Consider the following 17,013-nt stretch of genomic DNA (forward strand, 5'->3'; position numbering starts at 1 on the left):
GACGGTCAGGTTGATGTTCTGTCTGGCTCAAACTTAGCTAACCACATATAGGTTTAAAAGCTGCCCCTAGTCTTCTCTTTACCCGCTCTGTCTCACTCTCTTTTAAAATTCATTTAATTTTTATGTTTATCTTGTCTTTAGCTTGAGTGACATGGCATCTTCTGGTAAGACCCTGTTTACTCATTGCATTTAAACATAACCTACTCCACATGGTTTCTTTTTTTTTTACAGTTTATGATGTGTACACGAAATACACATTTATAATAGGCATGTATGTATGTATTTGTATGTATGCAAATCTCTAGTATGCAAAAATGTATGCAAAAGTAAAGAGTTGAACTGCACACTCACTCAAATAGTTTGTCATATAATACATACATACGTCATGCATGATAAAACCCACATTAAAAACTTTGGTCCCATATGGTTTAAATGTAGATTTTGGTTTGAGTTGTTTCTAATAAATGAGATGATCTAATTTTCAAATGTATATCATAATATACAGTTTTCTTAAAATAGCTTATTGATCTGGACTAAAATGTAAGTGCACTTAATGTGTGTTTTATCATACTCTGTGTTTAGTTCTTTTTAACTTGTATCTCATAAAGGTGTGTGTTTACTTTAGCTACTTAAGAAAATTAAAATCTCTCTCTAAACTTGTATAAACTATAAACACCCATTTTTTTTTCTCTCTCCTAACATAAATTGTATTCTCTCTTCAGGTGAAGAAATACCATCTATACAGAGAGGTTGCAACTTACCTGCGCTTAAGAGACGCACCTCTTGCTGTTCCCTATTTCACTGTTTTTTCTAAGCCCTCAAAGAAAAGTAAAGTACAAACGCATCTTCAGCTTCACTTTTCGAGGGCAGCCGTCCATGAAGGTAGCATCATTTGTGATTGATATTTTTTTCTAAAAATGTAGTAATGAATGTTGATGTTAAATATATGCATGATTGCTGTTTTAGTATTACTCAAATAAATTTATGTCAACATTGTAAGGCCACGTTGCATTTAAGTTTAACAAATAAGTTGTGCTGTGTATTATTTTCTTTCTCTGAAACATTAAGCTAATCACATGAAGTAGGAATCCAAGAAAGAGAGTGTTTTTTTCTTTGTCTTTTTTTCTTTCAGATTATACAATCCACTGGTGTTGTCTAGGTTGTGTGTTACAATTTCACTACCATTGTGTATATTGTTCCTCAATAAAATTCCCACCTGAAAGGCTGTAAGAATGCCAGTATCAATCACCATTCCTGATGTACTGCATGTCTAATGGGCTAAATATGGTTAATACCTAAATGTAACTTTATATGAATTCACAACGACATATATCAGTCAGTCTCTATATAAAAACAGTTAAAAACAATTAATTCTACAGTAGGTGATATATCATTACTTCGTCCATCTGATCCAACTATATGTATTCATATTTTTTAAATGCACAAAAACAAAGTCTTCTTACATTAAAAAAGTACAGCATTGTATATAATCTTTTGAACAAAATGCATAATAAAGATCAGTGAAATACAATGGCAGAGCTATATTTATAATTTTTTTGTAGAACATTTCAGTTATAGCCTACCTGTATTACTGAAAAGTACACTGAATATTACATCACTAAATAAATAAGCATCACAAAGCAATTTTCTGAAAAAATTAAAGTTACAGAAAAAAATTTCAGAAGTGATTAATGCGTTATTTACAAACTTAGGCTTACAAATGGCTAAACCAAAGAAACAGAAGAGTTTGAACGTCACATCTTCATCTACAAATGGACGATCACTTCTTTGAGTACGACTCATTTTCTGCAACTGAGGGCTTATGGTTCAGACACGGTATTTGATGAATGCTTTATCACAGGATCTGTCAAAGGGAAGAAGAATTTATATAAAATTAACCAATGATTAACATTTTTGTATGCATGTTTGAATAAGTGTATAATAATTTGCATAGAAATGCATTAGAATTCCTTTAAATTCTCAGTTTACCTTTCAAAGCTTTGACTATATCCTCAAGCTAGACATGAGTGTCCATTTTTATCCTCTTGTCTGTTGTGACTAAACAGCTCTCTATGAGTTACATTGAACATGAGATTAGTAGAAGCCCAACAACACTTACAGTGAGCAGAGTTCAATCAAAAAGTCACTGATATAGTTATTTGCAGCAATAAAGCATCCTGTGAGTGTTAGAGGGCATGTTGTATATTGATAATTGTTGGGTATTTCCCATGAATTGGGCTACTGTGGTCATGCTAACATGCACTCTATTCATCTGTTAAAAAGATTTAAGGAAATTAAAAGTTATGCAAAATATTGTATGCCAGGACAACTGCAACTTTACCAAAAAACAATGAAATAAACAGATTTTTACATGACTGACTCAAATGAGGCAGAAATTAGCCTGAAATGGACACGTTATTAACAGTTTCCTATAAGACTGACAGAATCACCTTTCATTAGGCCTGATTCAAACATCTCTATAACTGAGGTGATATGAGATCAAACCGTACTCACTACTCTCTTCTTCGCTTGTCTCTGCACTCAGATTTCAGTTTTTCTTCTATAGCAGCTGCTCTGAAAAACAACAAACATTAATATTTCACACACACAAAAAAAGTAGTAACATATAAATTATCTATATATAACATATTTTTTTATACTTTTCAAAGATCATTTACACCAAATTGTTCAGGAAATCATAAATACAAAACTTCATTTTGCAAAGAAAAAGAATGTTAATGTAATGAATGTACATGTTATAATAACTAATTGTGTTTTTAGATGCATTGGACAGTGTTTTATAGTTTTTAAGACGGACAAATGTCTCCACATAGATTTTAAACATTTATCAAAGTCTTTAGACCTATCCACCAAGGAAAAAACGAAACAGTGAGCAATTTATGCAAACAGCAACTAAAACTTACCAGTAACTTCTGAGGGCAGTATCTTCAACTCTTCAAGTCCATAGACATAATATAGAGATAGACGCCCTATTGCCATCTTTACCCGATCATACTCGTAGTTTCGTCGCATAGCAATTAAGATGCCAGAGCACTGTACAGCATATTGGGAGTGTTGGGCAGTTGCTACTTGTAACTTAAGAAAATATGATCATATAACACCTATTTTATCATCTCTACACTGGTTACCTATTAAGTTACAAAGTATTCCTACTGACCTATAAAGCCCTAAATGGTTTAGCTCCTGTGTATTTAACAGACCTTCTATCGCCATACAATCCATCGCGCTCTTTAAGATCACTAAATTCGAGGCTTCTGGTCATTCCTAGGATATCTAAGTCCACTAAAGGAGGAAGGGCGTTCTCGCATTTAGCTCCTAAACTCTGGAATAGCCTTCCTGATATTGTACGAGGTTCAGACTCGCTGTCCCAGTTTAAAACTAGATTAAAGACGCATCTCTTTAACCAAGCATTCACTTAATGCTTAACCCTTTAGGCGCCAGAGGTTTTTTCCTAAAACGTCCAATTTTGACATCTTAATTTCAAAAGTCTATATATTAAAAGTGATAAAAGATAGAGACTTTCTGTAAATTAGAGAAATATTAAGGATGACCCAAAGTTTATGTAGGGATTACATTTTCCCATCTAATTTGCATATCATGACGTCATATGGTGGCGGCAATCTTGGATTATAGAATTTTCATGAAAAGTCACGTTTAAATGATAAAATGCAGCACTTCTTTCCCCCCAAAATGTCCATCACCTTCTGTATGCTATATTGCACAATACTGAATGCTCAGGTATATATTAAGTATTAAACAAACTGTAAATCGTTACTAATAAATGGTAGAAACAAACCGAATGCATGTAGTGGTTGGACTTTTGCTGTAGAGATACATTTACTAAATACAGTAGGCACTCTGATTCCATGTATGGGGCACATATATATTATTCATATGACATACAAACACAAGTAGACAAGACCTGTTTAGTTCAAACGCTCACTCGCCACGGCAAGGCACAGATCATGAGTGAGATGATACGAGCAGCGCGGCCAGATCTGCCTCGCGCGCGCGCCGAGTATGCACAGCTCGGACTACTTTCATTGTCATTGCGACTCCTCACCCTGCTTCCACGTTGCCTCCTAACTGTCCTATGAATACTTCGACCTCGTCTAACATACCCAGTGGTATTAGACAAAGTCTCCACCACAATACTGTCGCCGCGATTGTGATGGCGAGAGGCTCTGATAACATGGCTCACTCGCACACTAGCTCCGCTTTTGATCGCACTGATTCAATGCGCTCTAACTCGAACATTTTGTATAGAAACATTACGTTTTTTTGAGTCGGGGGTGAAGAATGACATGTCTGCCATCCAGTGGAGGGGATGTCGAACGAAATTTGACACCCAATTTGAAAAAAATCGGCCGTTTTATCCAATGCGCGATCTTGTCGAGTAAACTCGACCGTGGCGCCTAGAGGGTTAACCTTTGATACTACTGCTGAATCAGTTCGAATGCATTAACATTATGAACATCAGCTATGCTAATTATTTCCCATCTGCCTTTCTGCTGTTATCTCGGGACGCTAGTCCCGAGGTAAATAGCGTTCGTCAGCTCCAGTTTGTATCCAGCCTCTCACGGAGACTTCAGATGCCCCAACGCCTGTGAAGAGACGACTCAAAGCCGGCGATATGTTATGCCATAAATTAATACATGATTAACTAACTGTATTTTTCTATGTACATTTCCGAAATGCACATTCTGTAAAGCTGCTTTGAGACAATGTGTATTGTGAAAAGCGCTATACAAATAAATTTGAATTGAATTGAACTTAGATAGTAACTTAGTATTTTGGTGGTAGCTTCACTAGTTCCTCTCTCTCTCTCTCTCTCTCTCTCTCTCTCTCTCTCTCTCTCTCTCTCTCTCTCTCTCTCTCTCTCTCTCTCTCTCTCTCTCTCTCTCTCTCTCTGTGTGTGTGTGTGTGTGTGTGTGTGTGTGTGTGTGTGTGTGTGTGTGTGTGTGTGTGTGTGTGTGGACAAGGGCTGCTAAATATCAAGGGCTGGGAGGAGATGGATGCAGAAGAACGTGTTAGTACAGTGTGTGTGTGTGTGTGTGTGTGTGTGAGAGAGAGAGAGAGAGAGAGAGAGAGAGAGAGAGAGAGAGAGAGAGAGAGAGAGAGAGAGAGAGAGAGAGAGAGAGAGAGAAAAAGCTTCAAGTAGACTCTAATATAATCATATATTGTTTCCTCAACTTATCTGAAATATCTGAAATATCCTAAAATATCTGACTTTACTGCCACACTCTGTTTCTGCTTCTCTATCATATTTATAGTGTGTGATTTGCAAAATACCTAGCATAGCCTACATCACATATCATAGAGTGACCAGACGTCCCCTGTTTTGGTTGCCTGTCTCTGGCTAAATAAAGAAAAAAACTACCTCTCTGTCCCTGTTTTGTTTTTGAAGAACCAACATTAGGTTTTTCAATCAGATTGATAATCCCCTTTTCTGGGATTATGTTCCCAGTTTTGATCTTGGACGTCTGGTCACTTTATATCATATATCAGAATATTTTATTACTGTTAAGCTCACTATCTAAATATGCCGATCCATGTGTCCATGTATCATTGCTACATGTATGACCTTTGCAGAAAAAAAACCTGCGTGAAAATCAGTTCGGTATTCAGTGAGGTATGATTAATTAAATGCGCTGACAGCTCATCGCACCTGTCAAACAGATTACACTGAGCGGAGCGGGTGACCGGTCTAAGATGGCGTCCCCACGGCTCGTCTGCGCCAGTAGCATAGACAGTAAAAGAAATGGACACAGCGACCCCGTTGATTTCAACGGAGAGAGTTGAAGCCAAACATGGGCACTCACTTCCTGATAGCCAAGCGTTCTGCGCAGGCTCAAACTGAGCTTGATGACGTAGATGTCACGTGAGCAACCTGACTGACAGTTGTAAATCTTCTAGTAGCTATGCCAAGGATATTTGAAGTGTATTAACAGTAGCATAATGAGCAGAAAACATGGGTATGCAGTATGAACAATATAGACAGATATGTGCAGTTTAATAACAGTAACATTTTAAGAGTAGTGTGGGTGTGTGTGGTTGACCCTGTCAAAGCAGCCCCATGGACGTGGTTATAATAATTAATTTAATATAACATATTACGCTATATAATTACAATATGACATGATAAAAGAAGTGGCTAAAATCGACTTTAAAATAGCCTACTTTAGGATTGTAATCGTTTGAGTAGCCTATCTGCAGTTCTAGTAATTTTAGTTAGTTAGTTTAGTTTATTTTGAACATGTTTATGTATATATCTATTAGATTTAAATATTTGGCTTGTACACACACACACACACATAATACAATCAAACATAACAGATAAATAAATGCATGTAGGCTACAGCACAATCTTCCAAAATTATTAAAAATGATTCAAATATAGGCACATATGCAAATAATTTTTTTCCTTCTTTTTCGTTTCCTTCTACATCAAACAGAATAATAACCCCTCCAAAAAATACTTCTTAGTATGAGCCCAGGAACCATATAATAATGTCCCCTCGAGTCATTTTCGTATCCATTCAATATTACATGACCATATAATATTCCAATATATAAAGAATTGTGAGCTAGGTGTAAAATCATGTAGTTTTGGCTAATAAATCACGGTCACAAACACTTGAACAAAACCGTTTTTCTTTATTTCACGTTATGTAGGCATTTTGTACATATGGCTTCCGAACGGGATCACATTCATCTTCAAGCGTAGATGTGTAAATAAATAAAGGAACAACGTTAACCGCGATAGACATTGAGATGTTTTTTTTCTTCTTCCATTGCCTGTATAATTTCCTGATAATTAATTTCCAAACCCCCGTAGGTGTAGTAGTAGATAAATAATTTAAAGTTCGTGGATAAATGTTACTTCATATGTATTCACTTGCCACATATCGAATTATTTCCAATTCCTCAAAAACGTTGTTTAAATATTTTGTCGCGTTGCTTTTATGGACTCTATCTATGCCATGGGCTGACTTTAGACAGTAAAAAACTGCCTGCGAGACTGTGCGAGCTTCTCCTCCTGTCTATACGGTAATGTCTCTATTGTGCGACATAAAGTCGCGTGGTTATGACGCAATTTTTAGCCTATTTTTACAAGAATGGCTTCTACGGGGCCATAACGTAAGATACAAAGTAATGGAGCCTTTTATACATTGTCGTGTTTCTTTAGAAATAAATAATGGACAAAGGAGTCTTTGGACACCTCAGATGTAAAGTTATTCGCTGTCAAAGTGACGCCAAAATGAATGGGAGTCAATGGGATGCTAACAGCAGGTGATAGCCAGCTACAATGGCGGCCCCCGGAGGCAGCTTCAACTTCCGGCTGATGGATTACCCCCTTGGCCAGTAGCGGTCGATAGGGCGTCTACTCTCTATTATATCTATGTTGGAGTCTGCTTCGACTTAAAAGCTTGGCTCTGAATCTGATTGGTCAAATTGAATGTATCTGCACTGAAAAAGACGTGCTGCTGTTACACTTTGTGTCAAAAATACAACTGGCACTGACAAGTAACGTTAATTTAATACAAATAATTTAATACTGGTTTGTCAACATTTAATCCTCAACCTCGATCAGAAGGTTTGCAAGCAAAGAAGTTCATGACAGCTTCAGTTCCCAAGCATTGATTTATTCCAATGAATCTACAAGTAGTTTGTTTTACATGTAGGTTTATGTGTGGTTTCTGAAATAAATGAACAACAATGAATAAATGAAATGCACTTATCAAATATTTAAATACGATGCTGTCAAATATATATTGCAATAATAAAGCAACACTGAATTGGGAATTGCAGTATTAATTGAAATTAAACTAATGACCACTAGGCGGAGCTCTTGCTCCAGTAATAGAACAGTCACAAGATTTGGTGCTAAATCAAATCAAATGGGCCAACTCGTTATAAATCACTTAAACACCCTCAAAACGTAAATAGAATACTAAATGATATCACACAAATATATTACATAGATCAAAATCAGTACGGTTAATATATGCATTTGCAATAAACAGAACGTGTCCGTCTATTTGTAGGCCTACATGTCTGTTAATTGAAACTCTTCTTAGCACGTGCATAATATCACGACAAACAACAATATAGCATTGAATAACATACACATGTCTACTTATACACATTCACATAAGGTATACTAATGGAAACGTACGTTGTCAATAACGCACACACATCAAAACAATGATGTCTCTCATTAAAGCAGCAGAGCAGATCTAAACTTCTTCTGCATGTCCCGCGACTCCACCCACATGTGATGTCACAGACTAATTCCAATTAAGAGTTCGAAAGGGATTTTATACACAAATCTGACCTAGAATTACAAAATAATGAGGTTCCAAATGTCACACGCCATGCAAACTTGACGAAGCTGGGTAAAACAAACAAACACACATAACACTTTATTTTCTATTTATTAGGTCCCCTGTATGTATGAAGGTATTTTTGGTGCAAATCAACTGAAAGCCTGTGACACTGGAATTTGTAGTTGTAGAGAATAGCCACACAAGTGTATCAGTACATTTGAAGTCACAGAGAGAAATGTTTTAAGAGTTGCAAATTTGTAGACATTTTTTTCTTCCACAAACACAACAGTTACACCTTCTCAAATTCTTCATTGCAGGTGCACAAATCCTATTCTACAAATCGCACATTAAGAGACTTGTACGCTCATATTTTTGCTACAGTTGCTGCAGTGAATATGGTGCAAAACTCATTAACACACCCGCATCAAAACATGTGAAGTCACTGAGAAATTATGCTCATCCGCAAATCAGGATGTGAGTTGTGATAGATTTTTAAACTGTATATTAAACTAACCATGTTTCTAACATCTAACCTTATTTAACATGCTAACACTTTGAAACACCATGTACTAAAACATTCTGTTCTGTGTTTTTGAATGTTGTAGACCTATGTTGCCATACCCCTGTTGAGTGTAAAAATAACAAATATGAGAAATGAAACTAGACAGGTGTCTAGGTTTGAACATGAACTTGTGATTATGAAGTAATGAAGAAAACAGAGTTTACTCTTTCCTAGTAACAGGAGAGTGTGCATATGAAGAACCAATCAAATTGTAGGGAAATTATGTTATGTATCATGTTCTTTTGCCATACCCCTATTCTATAAAAACTGTTGTATATCAAATTGTAGTGAAATTATGTAATGTATCGTGTCATTTTGCCATATAAAAACTGTTGTATTAGTGTTTACTGGTGGGATTCTGTATGAAATTTATCTGAGATCCTCCGGGCTAGCTTAAAGCTTCTTCGATTCTCTGAGAACTGCTCGGGAAGATCTCCCGGCCGTGATTAAAGCATTTAGAGGAAATTTGCTGAAGTCTGTCTGTCATTACTGCTGCGCAGCAGGTTAGTTCAGGGAAGCAGATGAGTTAGTATACAGAAATAGGCTATATAGGGAATGTCGATTGAATACAACTCAGGGAACGTTGATGAGGAGACGACCCAGGTAGACTTAGGTACGTAGTTAGGTTTAGGGAAAAATCTACCACAGAGTTCATCCACTGAGAGTTGCACACTTGTAGAATATTTTCTCACAAATGTCTCATATATTTTTCTATCACTACCACAAGTAGATAACTACAACTGCTTGAATGTGCTGCAACGTATCTCAAACACTGTTTTTCGGTTTCAAGCGACAAGTTATGTGCGCTCTCCCTTTTGCACCATTGATCAATGTGAAATGTGGAGCAAAAGTGAGTTGTGCATCTGTAGAGGCAGTGGGCGGAGCCTACATGAATATTCATGAGTTTCCCTGGCATTGGCGTGTGGAACTGCTCATTTTATGCCCCGTTTACACGAAGGGAATACGCAGATATTTCCCTGCGGTTTGGCCTCTCATTTACACAAAAACCCCGTTTTAGCATAGAAAACGATTATTTCTGAAAACTCCGGCCAACGTGTGTTCAATAATGAGCCTTTTTGGTCACAAACTTTTACATACATGCTGCTCACATATTACTGTAGCAGAGTTTGTGCTGAATACAGCGTAATCAGACTTTAGCCATGAAAATGACCAGTAACAGAAATAAGCACAAATATCAGGGCATGTCAGAACACCTCCAGGGCCCAGAGAACACCTCATCTCTTTAATAGATGTGAGACCAAGACAGGATCTTAAACTCTACTTACTGCAGTGGCTCAAAGGGTGCTCTCTGTAGGGCTGTCAAGACCAAGGAGAGGTCCCAAGAAGGGGATGAGGCATGGCCAAGGAGGATTCAACCTACTGGCGCCTCTCAGGAACCTAATGACCAAGTCAAATCATAGCAGCAACATACATTTTCAGGGGGGAGGGAGACAGCCTTCGCTCCAACCCGTCTTGCAGGAAAGAAAGCACAACATTGACAGAGCAACTAAGGGGGAGTTCGGGAAGAACACCAATCACCAAAGAGGTTCCACTTCAAAAAGCATCAATGCGTATCCTAGAGGGGACTGTAGCTGAAGTGAAAGGTGTCAAGTACCGCTGTAGGTAGGCCAACTTCTTATAGGGAAGTACTCACTAAAGCTGATCGTCTGATCGTCCGAATGAGCCAGCAAGATGGACTGCACTAGCAAGATGGATTGCGCTAGCAAGATGGACTGCACTAGCAAGATGGACTGCGCTAGCAAGCCCCCCAGACATCATTCAAGCAGCACCAATGGAACTACATACATACCATGGTGGGGCAGCGAGGTGGAGCACAGGGACCCAACCTCAGGAAGGCATAGTTCCAAAGCAAAGGATGCTTATGGGCTAGATTCATATTCTCTAAAATTATGTAAAGACTCCTTAATTGCTCCAATAACATATATGACCAATACATCGTTCAAGCAGAGAATTGTTCCATCCTTCTGGAAAATGGCCTTTCACCCCAATCTTTAAATCTGGTGATAAATTAAATGTAGCCAATTACCGACCAATCAGAATCCTTCCGGTGGTCTCCAAGGTTGCTGGGAGGTGGGTTGCTAAAATTATAAATGAACATCTAAATAAAGGCCACTCCTCTTTGCATCCTATGCAATTTGGGTTCCACACCAATCACTCGACTGAATTTGCCAATAGTTTGTTTGTAGAAAAAGTAAAAAGTAAATTGGACAATAATGCTTGTGTCGGTGCGATGTTTTTAGAGCTAAAAAAAGCATTTGACACTGTGAATCATGACATTTTATTATCTAAACTGACATATTTTAACTTTTCTTTAAATGCCATTCAATGGATTAAATCTTACTTGGACTCAAGAAAACAGTGTGTTAATATTAACAGTGTCAAATCGTCTTTCTTAGATGTCCCCGTTGGAGTGCCTCAAGGGTCAATATTTGGTCCCTTATTATTTTCTTTATATATAAATGACCTTCCAAACACTTGTGTTGATGTTGAATTTCAAATGTATGCTGATGACGCAGTCATCTACACAAGTGCAAAAAGTGTTCAAGAGGCTTCTGACATTCTGACCTCCGCTCTGGTCCCTGTAAATGAATGGCTTTTTAAATCCTGTCTGTTACTTAATACTAAAAAAACAGTTTGTATGATGTTTACTAAACAGTCTCGCGACATAAAACAATCTGGGGTATTTCTAAGAGGAGAAGAATTAGAAATCGTCTCGGAATTTAAGTACCTTGGTCTTAACCTTGATTCCACATTAAGTTTTAAAAAACATGTAAAAAGGATATCGAGTACAGTAAAATATAATTTGCGAAATTTTAAACAAATTCGTCAGTTTATACCATTTGGGGCTGCTAAAGTGTTTTTTCATTCTATGATTTTATCACATATGGAATATTGCTGTACCAGCTGGACTTTGACTGGTATGAACAAACTAAAATCAATAGAATTACTTTATAAAAATGCCTTAAAAGTCCTTGATAAAAAGCCAATGTCCTTCCATATTTGTAATATTTTACAAAAACACAATGTATTAAGCATAGAGAATTTTAAATATGCCTGTTTTGTTTACAAAGTGTTAAATGGATTAGCCCCACCTCCCTTATCAGACTTTTTTAAACCAAACACTCACAGTGGTGCCAGGACATGGGCCTCCGCTAGAGGTGACTGTGAGGTTCCGTTCAGAAGAACAGCCTTTGGACAGAATTCTCTCTCCGTGAAGGCCTGTAAGTTATGGAACAGTATCCCCATCACTGTCAGGGAATGTTCCACATTTTCTATATTTAAGCAAACTTATAGCAACTTAACTTCTAGCAAACCAGTCTTGTGACCACTAAGTGATTATTTTTTTATTCTGCTTGTACCTTTCATTTTTGTCATTTTGTCCGTTAATCTCTGTATTTTTGTAATTTGTCTAGGGACTACGGATGTAAATTAGCCCTGTGGCTATAATCCGGCATGTTTATGTCTGTTTCTGTTGTCACAATGCAGATGTTCATTAATGTGCATTGTCCCTATCAAAAAAAAAAAAAAAATAGTGTCCCGGTTTAGAGGCCGTGAGTGTGATGTAACACCTTTTTTTTTACTGCAGGGGGATCAACACCTTTGGCTACGAGCAGACTGAGGGGCAGCTCACGACGGTCTGATAGCAGAAGTTACGTCGGAGCAGGCTCAGATTGCCCCAGCCTGCTTCTGGACTGCCAAGAACCGCTGGGCACAGTCCTCGACAGTGTCACTGAAAAGGCCACCTTGCTGGATGGGAGTATCAAGAAGGCACACTTCGTAGATATCTCTCACATCTGCAAGATTTAGCCAGAGGACAACCAATGTGGCCATCGTCTGGCTGAAGGCCTGGGCTATGACTTTCATCGCCCGGAGAGTGAGGTCAGTTACATGCGCGGTTCCTGCATCAACCCCTGGCTCAGAATACCCTTGTGCATTATGAGCCTGGTAGACTTGTAGGTGGCCATCGCATTCAGGGCGGAGCCAGAGCTGCTGTTGTCTCACAGGTGCTGGGTGGGTGTTGCGGATGACCCCCCCAGATGGCAGCATTTTGCGGGCATGCAAACTGCACACTCCACCTTTGGAATCCCCACGAACCTCCTGACCACCCAACCATCAAGTGTAGTGAGAAAGGGAAAACTTTGAAACAAATTTTGGCATGCACGTGTAGGATTGAAAATAATCCAAGATATTTGAAATGAACATTTGCTTTGCAAGACATTTGCTTTACTGTTTTCCATCCCCTCTTTCTACCACAAGGACCATTTGGAGTTCACAAAGGCACAGAGGGGCTGATAGTGATCAAGGCCTGTAGGCCAAGATGTGTGCACTTTGGGGTTGTTAAAAAGGCCATTACTAGTTAGAATAATATGCCTTCTGACTTAAATCTTTTTTCTTTTGCCGAGATTGATCGACGCACAGCATCCAGCACAGCAGCCAATCAGCGTTCGCTGATCTACGTGCTTTCGAACACCCTGCCCACAGCGCTCAGTGTGAAGTTGAGAGTTGATTATGTCGGAGCGCTGATCCTTACGCTGAACTTTGCCGTTGTATATAATATATAGTATGTTCATTTCATGGGTGTTGTGCGTCAATGCAAAGTAAGTGTATTATATTTGATTTCTAGCAATCATATGTGCAAAACTAGACATATTTTAATATTTAATTTGCCATTATAACGTGCATTAGCTCGTTAAAGTTAATTATAGGAGTTGTCACGTCTTTGGAAGATGTTACGCTGTATATAGGATATTATCTTTATGCTTAGTTGTTTATATTGACGTCATTTATGTATATTTCATCTGTGTTTGGTGCATTTCAATTGTCAAAGTTGGCGGCTGAGGTATTCTGGAGATGTAAACAACTTAATGCGTGTGCGTGTAACAAGCCCAGACAGAGCACCGCTGACAAACTGTGACGCAGATACAACTGTTCACAGTTTAATTTAATGTCTGACATAGCAAGTTTGTTTTTCTTTCATTATTAATCTCATTTCTGTATTTTGTTCATATTCATCCTGCATCTGTTTTAAAACACTCAATGTTATGATCATGTACGTTTATACTTTTTATACTTCCTCTCTCGATCATCAACGTCGTCGCTCCTCCTTTATGCTTCCGCTCCTCCGTGAGAGATGCGAGACCGGTGTGCTTCACAGGTGCTGCTCATTAGCAATTGCATCACCGGCCTCGCGCCGTTCTCTCACGTCCCTCGGCCGTCCTGTTCGCCACATACCCTCATCGCCCCTCACAGGCCGGGGGGTACCCACGAGCCTGTGCCTACTCCTCCCCCCCGGCGGCGGCGATCCCTGGGGGGTATGGACCGACAAGCCGAGGGAAACGGAGACGGAAGCATGGGGAGCGACAGATCGAGAGAGGGGAGAGAGAAAAAAAAAAGAAATTGGTCCGGTTCCCACAACGCGCTGCCATCTGGTCCCCCACCAGCTGGGCGATCTCCTCCGCGGTGCCTGGCGGTGACGCTGGGTAGCCCTCGGTGGACGGCTCGACGCTCCTCCGCCGCCGGGTGGACGGCGACGGCTCCTTGGGTTCCTAGGGCAGTCGGCAGGAGTCCCCCACTCCCTGCTCCTCCCCTTCATGGTGGACGGCAGCAGGCTCCGGCCCACGGCGAGCGGCAGCGACTCCCCCGCTCCCTCCCGGACGGCAGCCGCCCCTCCAACTCACAGGCGGCCGGCAGCGAGCTCGACCGTCCCACGGGCAACTCACTCCAGCGCACCGCCTCGAGCGTCCATGGCCGCGAGTCCCCCGCTCCCTGCTCCTCCCCTCGTTCGGCGGATGGCAGCAGGCTCCGGCCCACGGTGAGCGGCGGCGACTCGCGCACCATGCTCGATGGCACCGCGGATTCCCCACAGCGGCGAGGACTCTCTGACAGCACGTTCCTCCCTCTTCCCGGGTTTCGGCACCAGTGTAGCAATGTTCAGGGAAGAAGGAGGCGGGAACCGGCGAACAATCAAATAAACTTTATTTAAAATAAAACAAACAAACCAAAATACCGCCAGCAGCCCCTCGCGGACGACTGCTGGCTAAAATAAAATACAAAAACCAAACACAACTAAAACACAGGCCTGTTCCTCTCTCGATCATCAACGTCGTCGCTCCTCCTTTATGCTTCCGCTGCTCCGTGAGAGATGCGAGACCGGTGTGCTTCACAGGTGCTGCTCATTAGCAATTGCACCACCGGCTTCGCGCCGTTCTCTCACGTCCCTCGGCCGTCCTGTTCGTCACATACTTATTTCTGTTTTTAAAGAAAACCACACCCACTTATATACCCTAATTAAGGACAACTGTTTTATTATTTGAGTTGATGTGGTGACAAATAAACGGGTTATTCACAGATATCTACTGACCAGTCTCTTACCAGACACCCTGTGGCGGGTTTTCAACTTAACTGGCAACATAAATAAATGTGATTGCGCTATCAACAGCCAACTCATTTCTTCAGGGGGTCTATGAATTATCACAACTTTAGAACAATGGAGGAATTTGTAATTATCTGATTGGTCAGTTTGAACCTCTCTCTCTCTCTCTCTCTCTCTCTCTCTCTCAACATTTTATACATATGCTGAGTACAATTAATGATATAAGATGTAATCATCTCATACATCTATGTTGTAACTATTTTTTAAGTGTAACCATAACCATATTTTGTCATTAAACCTTTTCAATTACAAATAATGTGCTAACTAGTTTTGATTTGGTATTGACTTTGAAGTGCTACCGATTGCAATACAAAATTGTCACTCTATATAGCAATGCGCTTATTTCCATCGTTGGTATAAGTAGCAGTGGGTGGTAATAGACAAGAAATGTACAGTTTTCTACCATCTTGCTGACAACGTTTCGTTAGTCATTCGGCAGTCTTGCAGCCTGAACCCCTGCAGGATTCCCACCCTTACATACGGCCTTCCATAATAGCAATAATATGATTCCATACTGCCAAAGTTGTTCATACACTTCCAGGAAGAAAGGCACAGGGGCGGGGCAAGGCGATATCCACGCCACACTCCGCCCCCAAAAACCGATCGCTCAGAACAAGTCTGAGCATGCAGCAGCCCCGGCAAGCATAGCATAGTTAAATCAACTCTGAATTAAATTTAGCATGCGCAAACACTGCTGAAGCGGGAAGCTCAGCGTCATCGTCCTTCTCCAGAGCATGATAACCCTCTCTCTGATGCAGCTATCGACATTTGACCCTCTTTAAAAAGACGCGGCCATCCGCTTGCTCTTTTAGGGAAAAGTGCTCTTTAACTGTCGAAGCGTCCAGGGGAACAGTCACTACACTCATCTGTGCAAAGGAATGCCCTTTTAAATGCGCCCTCCGCTGCAATGTGGTGTCAATCCAACACTGAAACAGCTTCCCTCTTGTTCAGCAGATCCTCGAATGAACCGTTGGAAGCATAGATCGCAATTTAAAGTTAAAGGAACAGCGGTCACACTACCCTAACGGGGCTGGTTCAGAAAAAAACCTTGAGTGACTGCAAAAGCCCTGCAGCAAGACTTCGGCTCCATTTTGCTCAAAATCATATAAATAAGCCACAGACGTTTTGGGATTCTGTTCTGTGGAGCGATGAAACAAAACTGGAAAATTTCGGCCCTATGGATCAGCGGTATGTCTGGAGGAAGATTGAAGCATATGCTGAAAAGAACACTCTGCCTACATGGTGGCGCTCGTGATGCTCTGGGGCTGCTTTGCATCCTCTGGCATTGGAAACCTGCAGCATGTGGAAAGCAAGATGGATTCATTGAAGTATCAGGAAATCCTAGGAGAAAATGTCATGCCATCATTTGACCTTCCAACAGGACAATGATCCCAAACATACCTCAAATTCCACCAAGACTTGGTTTCAGAAAAAGTCCTGGAAGATTACACTGGTTATCACAATCACTTGACTTGAACCCCGTATAAAATCTCTGGTGGGATTAGAAGGCGGTTGCAGCACGCAAACACAAGTATATTACTGATCTGGAGGCCATTGCTCAGGAAGAATGGCAAAGATTCCTCAGAAATGATGCCAGAAATAAAAGCGGAAGAAATATAAAAAGACTGATCTTACCCTCCTATTTT

General features: G+C 40.1%; 1 long non-coding RNA gene across 1 annotated transcript; it reads right to left on the reverse strand.

The window, feature by feature from the left end:
• Positions 1-7,646: 7,646 nt before the first annotated feature.
• LOC143735374 (uncharacterized) lies at positions 7,647-16,985 on the reverse strand. Its single transcript, XR_013203139.1, has 2 exons — positions 16,769-16,985; positions 7,647-16,660 (listed from the first exon to the last, which is right to left on the reverse strand). It is a non-coding gene; the product is annotated as an uncharacterized LOC143735374 (long non-coding RNA).
• Between the last annotated feature and the right edge of the window lie 28 nt (positions 16,986-17,013).

The sequence above is a fragment of the Siphateles boraxobius genome, unplaced genomic scaffold (assembly GCF_051911475.1).
Source record: "Siphateles boraxobius isolate OS27281-9 unplaced genomic scaffold, OSU_SipBor_1 13, whole genome shotgun sequence".
NCBI classification, from domain to species: Eukaryota; Metazoa; Chordata; class Actinopteri; order Cypriniformes; family Leuciscidae; genus Siphateles; species Siphateles boraxobius.